The following is a 15,641-nucleotide window of genomic DNA, read 5'->3' as shown; positions in this document are numbered from 1 at the left end:
GGAAACATTAAAAAGTCTACAATCGTTTTTTCCAACAATTGTCTAGGCAGAATTGTTTTGGAAGAATTGTCTTGGAAGAATTGTCTCGACAGAGCTGTCCTGGCAGAATTATCTTGGCAAAATTGTCCTAGTTTCATTTCAATGACCTCGACGAATACTTTCGTTGTAAGAGAGAATATAGACCCTTGTGATTCGTCATTTGGTATTATTGAAGGAACATTTATTGATTTTGTAGTATTCTAGTATTCGTTTGATTACGCGCAAAACGTTGGTTATCGAATTAAAAACCAAGTCGTCGAAGCGCATCTTCTATGTGCTAATTTTCCACGAAAATTAAACCTCAAGCCTGGAAAATCGAATGGTACTTAGGTCATTCGTCAACTTAATTGCCGGAGAAGCATACACAATGTAATAAAAAGATATTGAAGCGAGCAATATGTGATAACTATTTGTCTTAGAAATGAAATTTTGAGGGGATAAGAGTGTAGTGTAGTAACAGGAGGATGTAGAGATTATCTGATCTTTTTATCAGGCTGCAGCTGCTACCCCTATACGTTGTCTTCACCCAAGTCGGGTCCCGTCGACGCAGAGAGTTTTACGGACAGAAAATAATCCTTATTCGAGTACATTCGCTTTTCGTACCTCGAATTGCAAAATAATTTTATTCCGGGTTAAATGCGAAAGAAGGGCCGTCAGAATTGGCTCCGATTGGCTGGCGACATCAAACGAGCGTAGTGGAGGACGAATCCCAACGATTTGCTTCCGAATTGTACACGTTAGGTTACTGTTAGAGAAAGTCAATAAAATCGAATTTTACAACGCGTGTATGATGAGAATGATGAGGTAGACAGTGACTATACTTAGAATTTTTGGCTCTTGTAGCAAACAATGATATTCCATAACGTCCATCTCGATTAACTCCCAAAACTGGGTTCCGAAAGTGTTCACTGATTAAGTACTTAACCCTATTCTCCTTTGAAGATAACTCGACTAGTTATTATTTTGTATTAATATGTAATACAACGACCAAAAATAACAGCGCAGTTAAGATATTAAAAATAAAAAACTTTATTGAATTGTATAACTTAAATCATGAAACGTAACGGAATAACTGGCGTAAGTTTAATATTCGTCGTTATCATCGTCTTCCGCTTCGTCATCCAAGCAATCGTTGCCTATACTTCCTCGTAATCCTTCTCCAAAGCGGCCAGATCTTCGCGGGCTTCTGAGAATTCGCCTTCCTCCACCCCTTCACCCACGTAGCAATGCACGAAGGCTCGCTTCGAATACATCAGGTCGAATTTGTGGTTGAGGCTGGCGAAAGCCTCCGCGATCGAAGTGGTGTTGGCCAACATACAAGCGGCTTTCTTCACCTCGGCAGTGTTATCACCCGGAATCACCGACTGGTGGCTGGTAGTTGATTCAACTATCAGCCACCAATCGTGATTGCGGGATGTAGTTGATTCCCACCTGGACATAATAGTTGTTAACGCAAAAACGAAGTAAGAATGTATGTTTACCTTGAAGCCAGTAGGACACCAATCGACGAATTGAATAGATCGGTTAGTCTTGATCTGGGTGATGGCGTTGTTCACGTCCTTAGGCACGACGTCGCCACGGTAAAGGAGACAGCAGGCCATATATTTTTCCTTTCCGCGGATCGCATTGCACCATTTGGTTATTAGGATCGAAACAGGCGCGGGTAATATCCATGACGGAAGATTGTTCGTGGTATGCTTTATCACGCGAGATGATCGGAGAATAAGTTACGAGCGGGAAGTGGATGCGTGGATAAGGGAACAAGTTGGTTTGGAATTCGGAGAGGTTCACGTTAAGAGCGCCGTCAAATCTCAGAGACGCCGTGATGGACGACATCACTTGGGCAACGAGTTGATTTAGACTCGTGTAGTCCGGTCTCTCAATCTGCAGGTTCCTGGTGCAAATGTCGAAGACGGCTTGATTATCGACGATGAAGGTACAGCTCGAATGTTCCAGAGTCGTGTGCGTTGTTAAAATCGAGTTGTTCGGCTCGACTTCCACCGTTGATACCAGAAAATGGATCGGTTACGATTATTGATTAAGGAAGTAATTTTGGTGCTGGTTAATGTTCCTTCGGAGAAGGGTAAATGGCGAATTCCAATTTCCCATGAGCAAAGACGCGAACCCGGAACCCGTTCCACCACCGAAACTTCGATATATCAGAAACCCTTGTAATCTGTCGCACGACTCCGCGAGTTTCCGAGTCTTGTCCGAAACCAGATCGGAGTACTCTTTCCCAACGGTGTAGTGTCCTCTGGCGTAGTTGTTAGCGGCATCCTCTTTTCCCGTGATGAGTTGCTCCGGGTGATAAAGTTTACCATAGGGCCCAGTACGTACTTGGTCTACGACGGACGGTTCCAAGTCCACCAACAAGGCCCGTGGGACGAATTTCCTCGAACTGCTCTCGCTGAAGAACGTGGTTATCCAGTCCTGGTCTTTCGTCGCGAAACGATATTTCATCAGGGAGCCGTCTTTGTTGATGCCGTGAGAGATAAGGGGGTGCGTATGCCGATAAGGGGGCCCCTGCGGGCGGGGGAAACGGGGGTGAAACGGGCCCCTGTAGGGGCCCCATTTTGCGTACATTTTCGGCAGGTCAATAGGTTAGCTGTTTTACGAGGTTGATTTACGATGTTACCCTGGGTCAATAGGTTATCTGCCCCTATGGTGGTGACACGATGTTATGCAAACAGCTATAAACCGTCATAGTGAATGTCACCCCCCTGTCTTTCGAGTTAGTAATAAATAGTTCAAAGGGTTTACGAGGTTAGATGATTTACGATGTTACCCTGGGTCAATAGGTTATCTGCCCCTATTCGGTAGGTGGTGTGGACAACGATGATATGCAAACAGCCGTTAAATAGGGGAAATAGGCCCCTGTAGGGGCCCCATTTTGCGTACATTTTCGGCAGGTCAAAAGGTTAGCTGATTTACGAGGTTAGATGATTTACGATGTTACCCTGGGTCAATAGGTTATCTGCCCCTATTCCGCAGGTGGTGTGGACAACGATGTTATGCAAACAGCCGTTAAATAGTTTCCGTCAAAACCGATCCGTCATAGTGAATGTCACCCCCCTGTCTTTCGAGTTGGTTGGTTTTCGCCGACAAACACTTTCGGGCCCCTAAGCGTACCGTAAAATAGCGGGCGGTCATCGGTAAAAGTGTTTTGGAAAAAAAGAGCAGAGTGTATACAAATTATAAGGTTTTATTAAGATATTCAAAGTTACAGTACATTAAGCAGATGAAAAACGCTTAAAGATAAAACAATTTAGTTTTAATATACTTATGGTATGTAGATACCATAGTAAACAAATTGTAAAAGTTAAATACACAAAACATATTTTGGTTGGCCACTGTTTCTTTAAAATCGGCAATAATTTTAAAGGCTGTTACGTAATTGGACGCATAGCGGACAACGGTATCATACCTTTCATGTTCATCCGATAGAAATAAATTGTTGGGTGCACATGTCGGGATCGTCCCTATTCGGTAGGGGTGGTGGAATCATCTGACATGATGTTATGCAAACAGCCAGTAGCTATAAACCCGAGTAATTGGGCCCCTACGGCATCTGTCAAACACTTTTCTCCACGGGGCGAGTGGTGTTATGAAATAAATCCAAATAGTTCAATGGGTCGAGCCTTTTGTGTTTTCGCCGACAAACCCTTTCCCCGTGTAACATTATTTTCAAACACTTTCACGATGCGCAAAGCTATCCGTCTTACGGAATATCGGCCCTAAGGGGTAAAGGGTAGCTAGAGAATGGCCCTTACCCCCCCCAGCACGTAAAATAGACACAGCGGGTGTCCCCCCTTGCTAGTTAAAAGTGTCGTTTTGGTAAAAAAGAGCCTAGTGTATTATAAAAACGGTTTATTTTTCTACGACATTCTATGATTTGTAGAGACCATGGCGAATAAATTGAAAAAGTGGCCCCCAACTTTTTACATCAGGTGTGGTTTCTTAGCGTTAAAATGGTTATAATAAACGAGTGTTCCCACCAAAAATGTTTTTTTGCGCGTAGAATTTTATGGGGGCCCATAAACTAGTAGCGGGAATAGAACCTCTTAACTATTTCAGTTTAAACTACGAGGGATTCTCATAGATTTATGTTTTTACATCCCAAATGGCCCCTACGTATGGGGGGGTGTCCCTCAAAGTGTGTATGGGGGGGGGGTCCTTTTGGGTATAAAAACCCAGGGATTTGGTCCCTAAGACATCACAACTCTGTTCTTTTTTTGTATCCAACCAAGTCCACTAGAAATCCATCTCCGCTGTTCTCGGATGAGGACGTAGCCATGTAAGTTTTTATCAATTTTTATATTTTTAGCTTGGTGATCTATTCCAAAATTAAATGGTACCCCTGTATGCGTAACAATTTCAATATGCAATATACTCGAGAATGGTAAAATAGTCTATATTTAAAGTTAAAATGCGAAAACTACATTTGTAGTGTTCAATTTAAAAGAAAATTACTTCAGCTTTTAAATAAGATTTTTTTTTGTATCTACCCTATATCATTTACATATTATTTTTTTTATTCAAATTTAACAATCACTTTAAAAACTTAGCACGTATGAATAGCTGTGTAGAGTACTATTAACAGAGATAAATATTTCTGGGTTCAGTTAATGTGATGATTCGAGCGAAAAATTTGCATATGTTAAAGTTATTGGATTGAATGAAACTTCAGTGTTTTCAGAGTGATAATTAAGGGAAGTTGCCTTACAATATAGTTGAAATTTTTTTTTAAGTCTGTGTACACCCATTGATTATGTTAGGAAGTGAAAAAATTTCATTTAGCAAGCTTTTCTGAAATTTCGGTATCCACCCTGTATCATTTAAAAGCTCAACCATTGTTTTTATCAAGTTAATTTTAAACATATCTTAAAACAAGCTTCCCTAAGTCTGACTAGCTTTGTAGGGTAATAATAAAATAGCTAAATATTTTTTGGGTTTAATAATTGTGCTGCTTAGTGAAAATTTTGCATATATTACAGTATTAGGTTGGGTAATTATTTTTTTCACCTGCTACCATTCTCAACGGGTTAACATAGAATAACAAAGATAATTTTCCACTATATTTAAAGCCAACTTTCCTTACATTTCACTATGAAAACACTGAAGCTTCTTTCAATGCGATAACTTTATTACATGCAATTTGTTCCACCCCAGAATTACATTTATTGAATCGAAAAAAAAATATGTAACCCCCTTAGAATTAACCAACACAGGTATTCAGAAGAGATGGTGTTCAATTAAAAAAAAAAACGTTTTTTTTTGGATCCACCCCCTATATCAGTATAATTTTTGTAATATATCATCTTATAAAATGTTTTGTAAAAAAATAAATATTTTTATTATCTTATAAATCAGACTCGTTATTTCTCCTTGCTCCCAGTTTATTTCTAGAAATGAAAAGGACGTGTTTCATCGAGGCAAACTTTTTCCGTGTGAATGGAGAAATGATAATTAAAGAGTTAGCTATTTACGATACGGAAACGGAGACGCATAACGTCTGGACCTTTAAACCACCATATCCATATTCCAGTCTTACGGAAGAAGGTAAATGGCAGTGTAGATGGTTGTATTGGAACATTTGCGATCTCCGTTGGGACGACGGACGGGAAGACTACAACAGCCTAGGAGCCATCGCAAATTATATAAAAGAACAAGGGTTCACGTTTTTTTTTGTAAAGGTTTAGTAAAGGCCAAAGTTTTATCGGATTTCATAGGAGTTAACGTCAAGAACGTCGAGGATTTAGACTGTCCTAAATTATCTACCATTCTTTGTATAAGTGCTCCTAAACATTGTCATTTTCACCGTGACCCTAATAATTGTGCCGTTGTGAAATCTCACAAAATCGCTGTGTGGTACCGAAAAATCGTGTGTAAGAAAATATAAGTCGTTTAAATATTATTTTTGTTTCATCACATTGTTTTTACGTTATATCTGTTTTCTAAAATTACGTTTCTTAAATAGCGTAACGTATTAAAGTTGAATAAAGATTTTTTCATTTAATTTTAATTTTAGTGTTATTATAATATCTTTCTGACTATATGTGTATTGTTTAACTTCTTTCATTTTTAAAAATGTAATTGCTGGATTTAAATAAAGCGTGAAAATTATTAGTTTCGAAATGATATTTACAAATCTTATCCAATCTAAAGTCCATCGTTCGGGTATTAGTAAGTATTTCATACAAACTAACTTAATTAAGTATTTTTAGAAGTGAAGAGAAACACATTGTGAAAAACCAAATGAAAAGAGACTTTAAACGGTTTTAAAATTCATAATATATCTATTTAAAAAATCCAACGTTTCGGAGGAACTGTTCCTCCTTCTTTCATCCCAGCATGTTTCCCCTTTTATCATGGTTTCTCTCCAAAAAATAGCCCAAAAATCTTAAATCAGTAGGTCTCGATCCTATTTATCACCCACCATCCCAAATTGTCAGCTTTATTATGTAATAACAAAGAACCAACTGCCCTCCTCGACAAGGCCATCATTTATAAAATCTCCCGTGATTGTGGTGATTATTACATGGGGGCAATGCCGTAGCCCATTTCATCAAAGGCTTAAAGAGCCCCCAAAAATATAAACAACCCGTCCAATAATTCTCCCCCTTAGCGAACACCTTCGTGTTTTTGGGGGCCATAATGCTAGGTGGGACTCAATAGACATACTAGCTCGACCCAAAATTATATAAAACTCATTTTAATGTACGCGAATCCATCGAAATTTAAAAAAATAAATCTGCGCAATGTTTAAACCGTGACGATGGTTCCCTTTAACGTAGCCCCGTTTTCTCCACTTTTTAAAACGTGTTTATGGTCCTCACCCTCTCACACACACACACACAACAAACCAATTCATCCTCTCGCAGAATCCACCCATTCGGACAATAGTACCCCCGAGCGCGAACGAAGATATCGAGGCCCGTTGCTCATATAACACGTCGACGGGGTCGACTCGCCTTTGAGAAAAAACGCTCGCGGCTAAAGAACAGTAGCCCCCACTATATGTATGCATAAAAATTTTATCGTCCCAAAGTTTTACCATCGTACTGTCAGACTTTTAAAAATCCCTGAAGAAGGAGGAACAGTTCCTCCGAAACGATCGATTTTTTAAATAAATATATTATGAATTTTAAAAACGGTTAAAGTCTCTTTTCACTAAGTATTTTTAAATATTTGAATATCGGAATTGTATTTTGCCGCGTTAAAAGTAGAGTTTAGATGTATAGTCGTTTTAAGAAATACTCGTGATATGGATTCAAGTGGCAAGCATATTTAAGTACTACAATGATATTAAAATAAAGTTTAAAAATATTTCCATTCTACGTTACTTTAACAACGAATATTCTATGACGTCAAAACACTCAAATCCATGTTTCAAATTCAAATTAACCGCGCAAAACACTTAAATCTATGTTTTCATTTGATTTTTAAATTAACCGCGACGCGCCCCCAGACCGCACCCCCAGACCGCGCCCCACCGAGAAATCCGCGCCCCAGATCGCGTCCCCCCAGGGGAAATCAGCGCAGGTTATCACTTTTTACGCGTTCTATCTGTTTGTATTTGGATTTTTTAGCCATTTCTATCTGGGTTGAAAAGGAACGAGTGGGCTCGAAAAAGCTTCCCCAATATTCTTTTTAATAAAAGTTTATTTTAAACCATGAAGTATCTGTCTCTATAATATATTACTTACTATTTACTAGTTTAAATTAATCATTGTTAAATTTTGCGTTTAGTCAGTACTTACTTTTATCATTAAACTACGTTAGTCAAAACTTAATATTAGCGTTTAGCTACATTAGTCATTACCTATTATTATCTTAAACCTCCACGAGTTATTATCGAAAGGGGAAAACCGATGAGCTCGGCAGAAGTATTTGCGTCGACGTCGCCGGTATGTCCTTTTTGCCCTAGCGGAAACCAACCTTCAGTGGATTAATTAGCGATACAATCTAACTAATCTGAAGTTTCAAGTAATGAAAGTACAATATGTGTAATTACAAATGTTAATATGACGGTTAGATTTATTTATTTATTTATTTATTTATGAGACATACCTACGAAGCCGGAACGACTTACATGTAGTCATCACGATATGTGCTTTAGCTGATTGATTGAATGATTAGCGCGATATTTTGCAGAGATGTTAATGTAACTGTAATGCGTTAACCGACGCCCTGTGAACTAAAATATTATACACAGTTTATATACCACTAATATATTAGCATCTCTGTATAATGTAAGTTACGAAAATCACAGTGCGCGTAAAACTCAGACATTATATAGTGACTAGTAAAACAATATAGCATAGTGAACAAGTTGGCCTGAACACAATATGTTGATATACGAAGCCCTCCCCACCTCGCCGTCTTGCGCGCGTGCGCTGATTTCCCCTGGAGGGACGCGATCTGGGGCGCGGATTTCTCGGTGGGGCGCGGTCTGGGGGTGCGGTCTGGGGGCGCGTCGCGGTTAATTTAAAAATCAAATGAAAACATAGATTTAAGTGTTTTGCGCGGTTAATTTGAATTTGAAACATGGATTTGAGTGTTTTGACGTCATAGAATATTCGTTGTTAAAGTAACGTAGAATGGAAATATTTTTAAACTTTATTTTAATATCATTGTAGTACTTAAATATGCTTGCCACTTGAACCCATATCACGAGTATTTCTTAAAACGACTATACATCTAAACTCTACTTTTAACGCGGCAAAATACAATTCCGATATTCAAATATTTAAAAATACTTAGTGAAAAGAGACTTTAACCGTTTTTAAAATTCATAATATATTTATTTAAAAAATCGATCGTTTCGGAGGAACTGTTCCTCCTTCTTCAGGGATTTTTAAAAGTCTGACAGTACGATGGTAAAACTTTGGGACGAAAAAATATTTATGCATACATATAGTGGGGGCTACTGTTCTTTAGCCGCGAGCGTTTTTTCTCAAAGGCGAGTCGACCCCGTCGACGTGTTATATGAGCAACGGGCCTCGATATCTTCGTTCGCGCTCGGGGGTACTATTGTCCGAATGGGTGGATTCTGCGAGAGGATGAATTGGTTTGTTGTGTGTGTGTGTGAGAGGGTGAGGACCATAAACACGTTTTAAAAAGTGGAGAAAACGGGGCTACGTTAAAGGGAACCATCGTCACGGTTTAAACATTGCGCAGATTTATTTTTTTAAATTTCGATGGATTCGCGTACATTAAAATGAGTTTTATATAATTTTGGGTCGAACTAGTATGTCTATTGAGTCCCACCTAGCATTATGGCCCCCAAAAACACGAAGGTGTTCGCTAAGGGGGAGAATTATTGGACGGGTTGTTTATATTTTTGGGGGCTCTTTAAGCCCCCATGTAATAATCACCACAATCACGGGAGATTTTATAAATGATGGCCTTGTCGAGGAGGGCAGTTGGTTCTTTGTTATTACATAATAAAGCTGACAATTTGGGATGGTGGGTGATAAATAGGATCGAGACCTACTGATTTAAGATTTTTGGGCTATTTTTTGGAGAGAAACCATGATAAAAGGGGAAACATGCTGGGATGAAAGAAGGAGGAACAGTTCCTCCGAAACGTTGGATTTTTTAAATAGATATATTATGAATTTTAAAACCGTTTAAAGTCTCTTTTCATTTGGTTTTTCACAATGTGTTTCTCTTCACTTCTAAAAATACTTAATTAAGTTAGTTTGTATGAAATACTTACTAATACCCGAACGATGGACTTTAGATTGGATAAGATTTGTAAATATCATTTCGAAACTAATAATTTTCACGCTTTATTTAAATCCAGCAATTACATTTTTAAAAATGAAAGAAGTTAAACAATACACATATAGTCAGAAAGATATTATAATAACACTAAAATTAAAATAAAATGAAAAAATCTTTATTCAACTTTAATACGTTACGCTATTTAAGAAACGTAATATTAGAAAACAGATATAACGTAAAAACAATGTGATGAAACAAAAATAATATTTAAACGACTTATATTTTCTTACACACGATTTTTCGGTACCACACAGCGATTTTGTGAGATTTCACAACGGCACAATTATTAGGGTCACGGTGAAAATGACAATGTTTAGGAGCACTTATACAAAGAATGGTAGATAATTTAGGACAGTCTAAATCCTCGACGTTCTTGACGTTAACTCCTATGAAATCCGATAAAACTTTGGCCTTTACTAAACCTTTACAAAAAAAAACGTGAACCCTTGTTCTTTTATATAATTTGCGATGGCTCCTAGGCTGTTGTAGTCTTCCCGTCCGTCGTCCCAACGGAGATCGCAAATGTTCCAATACAACCATCTACACTGCCATTTACCTTCTTCCGTAAGACTGGAATATGGATATGGTGGTTTAAAGGTCCAGACGTTATGCTTCTCCGTTTCCGTATCGTAAAAAGCTAACTCTTTAATTATCATTTCTCCATTCACACGGAAAAAGTTTGCCTCGATAAAACATGTCCTTTTCATTTCTAGAAATAAACTGGGAGCAAGGAGAAATAACGAGTCTGATTTATAAGATAATAAAAATATTTATTTTTTTACAAAACATTTTATAAGATGATATATTACAAAAATTATACTGATATAGGGGGTGGATCCAAAAAAAAACGTTTTTTTTTTTTTAATTGAACACCATCTCTTCTGAATACCTGTGTTGGTTAATTCTAAGGGGGTTACATATTTTTTTTTCGATTCAATAAATGTAATTCTGGGGTGGAACAAATTGCATGTAATAAAGTTATCGCATTGAAAGAAGCTTCAGTGTTTTCATAGTGAAATGTAAGGAAAGTTGGCTTTAAATATAGTGGAAAATTATCTTTGTTATTCTATGTTAACCCGTTGAGAATGGTAGCAGGTGAAAAAAATAATTACCCAACCTAATACTGTAATATATGCAAAATTTTCACTAAGAAGCACAATTATTAAACCCAAAAAATATTTAGCTATTTTATTATTACCCTACAAAGCTAGTCAGACTTAGGGAAGCTTGTTTTAAGATATGTTTAAAATTAACTTGATAAAAACAATGGTTGAGCTTTTAAATGATACAGGGTGGATACCGAAATTTCAGAAAAGCTAGCTAAATGAAATTTTTTCACTTCCTAACATAATCAATGGGTGGACACAGACTTAAAAAAAAAATTTCAACTATATTGTAAGGCAACTTCCCTTAATTATCACTCTGAAAACACTGAAGTTTCATTCAATCCAATAACTTTAACATATGCAAATTTTTCGCTCGAATCATCACATTAACTGAACCCAGAAATATTTATCTCTGTTAATAGTACTCTACACAGCTATTCATACGTGCTAAGTTTTTAAAGTGATTGTTAAATTTGAATAAAAAAAATAATATGTAAATGATATAGGGTAGATACAAAAAAATATCTTATTTAAAAGCTGAAGTAATTTTCTTTTAAATTGAACACTACAAATGTAGTTTTCGCATTTTAACTTTAAATATAGACTATTTTACCATTCTCGAGTATCTTGCATATTGAAATTGTTACGCATACAGGGGTACCATTTAATTTTGGAATAGATCACCGAAATGTTTTAATTAAAATATCTTTTATTTTTTACAATAATTACCCTTTATTACCCCTAAATATTGCCAAAATACTCTTTACGTTCAATACGTTTAAATAGCTTTCCAAAATGTAAATATAGGTAGTAAAATACTATAAAAACCCCCGACTCTACGTTCAATACGTTAAAATAGCTTTCAATACGCCAAATATAGGTGGAAAAATAATAGAAAACACACATACTATTATTATTTTTTAATTTTTGGAAATACACAACATCCACCAGTTACTTCGCAATATGACAAATTGGCTGCTCTCTTAGTCCCTAACATATCACAATTTAAACACAAATATATGCGTGGTAACGCTTTTAATACACCTGGTGGAATTCTTATACTTAGAATTCTTTTAGATTGGAAATAAACACACGCTTGGTTATAAATTCATATATATTTCGTATAATAGTTTCTAGTGAAGGCTACCAGTAATTAAGAATTAACATTACAACTAAATAATTATATATAAAAATAATGTGATTTCTAAGGTAGCTTTAAAAAAAATAACCTAAAACAATCTTACTTTTGAGAACTGACTCTTTAATATCAAAAATCGTCTGTCATACTCGGAAACAATTAATTGATCACCGATGTCGTTTCTAATATTTCTTCAGCTTTTAAAGAAAAAAAGAGTTACTCGAGAAGGGTAAAATAGTCTATATTTAAATTTACAGTGATTCTTATTTTGGATTCCACTTTCACAATGGGAAAAGTGTCTTTCTCAAATGTTGTAAATTGTACTATTGTTAGAACTATTTAAATCCATAAGATAGAATCGTTCAGTACTTTGCGGATATAAAAAGAGGGACTCGTTTAAATGGAAATATTTTTAAACTTCATTTTAATATCATTAGCGTGTAAGTGGTCCATGTACCCAAAATTGAACCGCAAGTTCAGATATGCAAATACATAGAAAATACTATAAAAGCATCTTAACTTTACTTTTAATACTAAGTTACGTTTAAAAAGAACCTTTCGTAAACATGAATTTATCCAATTGTTAAACATAGATTCCAGATTAGATGGTGTATGTATGATGGGTAAGACTCTTGTCAGAAAGGTGAATTCTGCTTTTAATATGTTAAAATACATTTCGACTATACAAATATAGTTTTCGCACTTTAAATTTAAATATAGACTATTTTACCATTCTCGAGTATATTGCATATTGAAATTGTTACGCATACAGGGTTACCATTTAATTTTGGAATAGATCACCAAGCTAAAAATATAAAAATTGATAAAAACTTACATGGCTACGTCCTCATCCGAGAACAGCGGAGATGGATTTCTAGTGGACTTGGTTGGATACAAAAAAAGAACAGAGTTGTGATGTCTTAGGGACCAAATCCCTGGGTTTTTATACCCAAAAGGACCCCCCCCATACACACTTTGAGGGGCACCCCCCCCATACGTAGGGGCCATTTGGGATGTAAAAACATAAATCTATGAGAATCCCTCGTAATTTAAACTGAAATAGTTAAGAGGTTCTATTCCCGCTACTAGTTTATGGGCCCCCATAAAATTCTACGCGCAAAAAAACATTTTTGGTGGGAACACTCGTTTGTTATAACCCTTTTAGCGCTAAGAATCCACAACTGATGTAAAAAGTTGGGGGCCACTTTTTCAATTTATTCGCCATGGTCTCTACAAATCATAGAATGTCGTAGAAAAATAAACCGTTTTTATAATACACTAGGCTCTTTTTTACCAAAACGACACTTTTAACTAGCAAGGGGGGACACCCGCTGTGTCTATTTTACGTGCTGGGGGGGGGGGTAAGGGCCATTCTCTAGCTACCCTTTACCCCTTAGGGCCGATATTCCGTAAGACGGATAGCTTTGCGCATCGTGAAAGTGTTTGAAAATAATGTTACACGGGGAAAGGGTTTGTCGGCGAAAACACAAAAGGCTCGACCCATTGAACTATTTGGATTTATTTCATAACACCACTCGCCCCGTGGAGAAAAGTGTTTGACAGATGCCGTAGGGGCCCAATTACTCGGGTTTATAGCTACTGGCTGTTTGCATAACATCATGTCAGATGATTCCACCACCCCTACCGAATAGGGACGATCCCGACATGTGCACCCAACAATTTATTTCTATCGGATGAACATGAAAGGTATGATACCGTTGTCCGCTATGCGTCCAATTACGTAACAGCCTTTAAAATTATTGCCGATTTTAAAGAAACAGTGGCCAACCAAAATATGTTTTGTGTATTTAACTTTTACAATTTGTTTACTATGGTATCTACAAACCATAAGTATATTAAAACTAAATTGTTTTATCTTTAAGCGTTTTTCATCTGCTTAATGTACTGTAACTTTGAATATCTTAATAAAACCTTATAATTTGTATACACTCTGCTCTTTTTTTCCAAAACACTTTTACCGATGACCGCCCGCTATTTTACGGTACGCTTAGGAGCCCGAAAGTGTTTGTCGGCGAAAACCAACCAACTCGAAAGACAGGGGGGTGACATTCACTATGACGGATCGGTTTTGACGGAAACTATTTAACGGCTGTTTGCATAACATCGTTGTCCACACCACCTGCGGAATAGGGGCAGATAACCTATTGACCCAGGGTAACATCGTAAATCAGCTAACCTTTTGACCTGCCGAAAATGTACGCAAAATGGGGCCCCTACAGGGGCCTGTTTCACCCCTATTTCCCCTATTTAACGGCTGTTTGCATATCATCGTTGTCCACACCACCTACCGAATAGGGGCAGATAACCTATTGACCCAGGGTAACATCGTAAATCATCTAACCTCGTAAACCCTTTGAACTATTTATTACTAACTCGAAAGACAGGGGGGTGACATTCACTATGACGGTTTATAGCTGTTTGCATAACATCGTGTCACCACCATAATGGCAGATAACCTATTGACCCAGGGTAACATCGTAAATCAACCTCGTAAAACAGCTAACCTATTGACCTGCCGAAAATGTACGCAAAATGGGCCCGTTTCACCCCCGTTTCCCCCGTCCGCAGGGGCCCACTTATCGGCATACGCACCCCCTTATCTCAGCCGTGTTCTAAACCATACAGCTACCGGCAAGAGCTTCCCAATTGTACTCCAGCTTGTCCGACGTGAATACTTATACATTCTTTCATGATTTCGTAGTTGAACCTGCGACTCGATGATTTTATAACGCGCTTCAGTTGGCTCTGAGAAATTTGTCAAGAGTCACATCTTATATACTGTTATATAAAAAACGTAAAATGCGTAAAATGTACGATTTATCATTTATTATTTTATTTATATTTTTTCGTGTTAAAATAAAACAATCGACGATCTAAAAATGTAACATATCTGAGCGGGAAACTGCTAAAAATAAAGGCTACGGTATCAAAGTCGGTAGAAAGTTGGCATAAGTCGATAATATAAGATTATAAAATATGTATATTATGTCATTATTTCATAAGGATGATACACGCAAATGTTTTAGCAATAGCTTTACTCGGCACATACTCTATTATACAACAAATCCTACCCGCCGTAATATTATTTCCACATCGGCCAAATGTATGGGTTACCAAGGGCCCCAATGGGCATCGCTACCGACATATCATTAGATATGTGGTCTCAGGGGTTTCCAATAAATCAATTTCGCAAAATTAGGGCCCCCATGGGTATAGCGATCGAGATAAAATTTAATGACCCATTAATGGACGTATGTTTTATATTGGTTGACTCGGCGGTTGCCGGTAAATTACGGGCCTCTGAGGGCCCAAATGGGTATCACGGCTCTGAGAGTTTTCATACCCCATTCATGGACGTATCGTTCATATTTGTCGCCTCAGTGGTCGCTGAGAATTCAAGCTCCCAAAGTTACAGGCCCCAATGAGTATCGTGATAGAGCCGTTTTTATATTTAAATTAATTGTCATTATTTTTTACTTTAACCGAACTATTTGAGATACCTGGTTTTAGAAATAAGTTAGCAACGGTAACCTGTACCACCGCAACTA

At 37.2% G+C, this 15,641-nt stretch overlaps 1 pseudogene across 1 annotated transcript; it reads right to left on the bottom strand.

Annotated features, from left to right (window-relative positions):
• Positions 1-1,122: 1,122 nt before the first annotated feature.
• LOC149922137 (tubulin alpha-1 chain-like) lies at positions 1,123-14,829 on the bottom strand (annotated as a pseudogene). Its single transcript, XR_016477157.1, has 5 exons — positions 14,704-14,829; positions 2,112-2,526; positions 1,521-2,050; positions 1,438-1,470; positions 1,123-1,403 (listed from the first exon to the last, which is right to left on the bottom strand). The product of XR_016477157.1 is annotated as a tubulin alpha-1 chain-like (transcript).
• Positions 14,830-15,641: the final 812 nt, after the last annotated feature.

This window comes from Leiobunum rupestre, chromosome 11 (genome assembly GCF_980474605.1).
Source record: "Leiobunum rupestre chromosome 11, qqLeiRupe1.1.hap1, whole genome shotgun sequence".
NCBI classification, from domain to species: Eukaryota; Metazoa; Arthropoda; class Arachnida; order Opiliones; family Sclerosomatidae; genus Leiobunum; species Leiobunum rupestre.
Note: the sequence above shows the minus strand (reverse complement) of the source record. Positions and strands in the feature narration are given on the sequence as shown.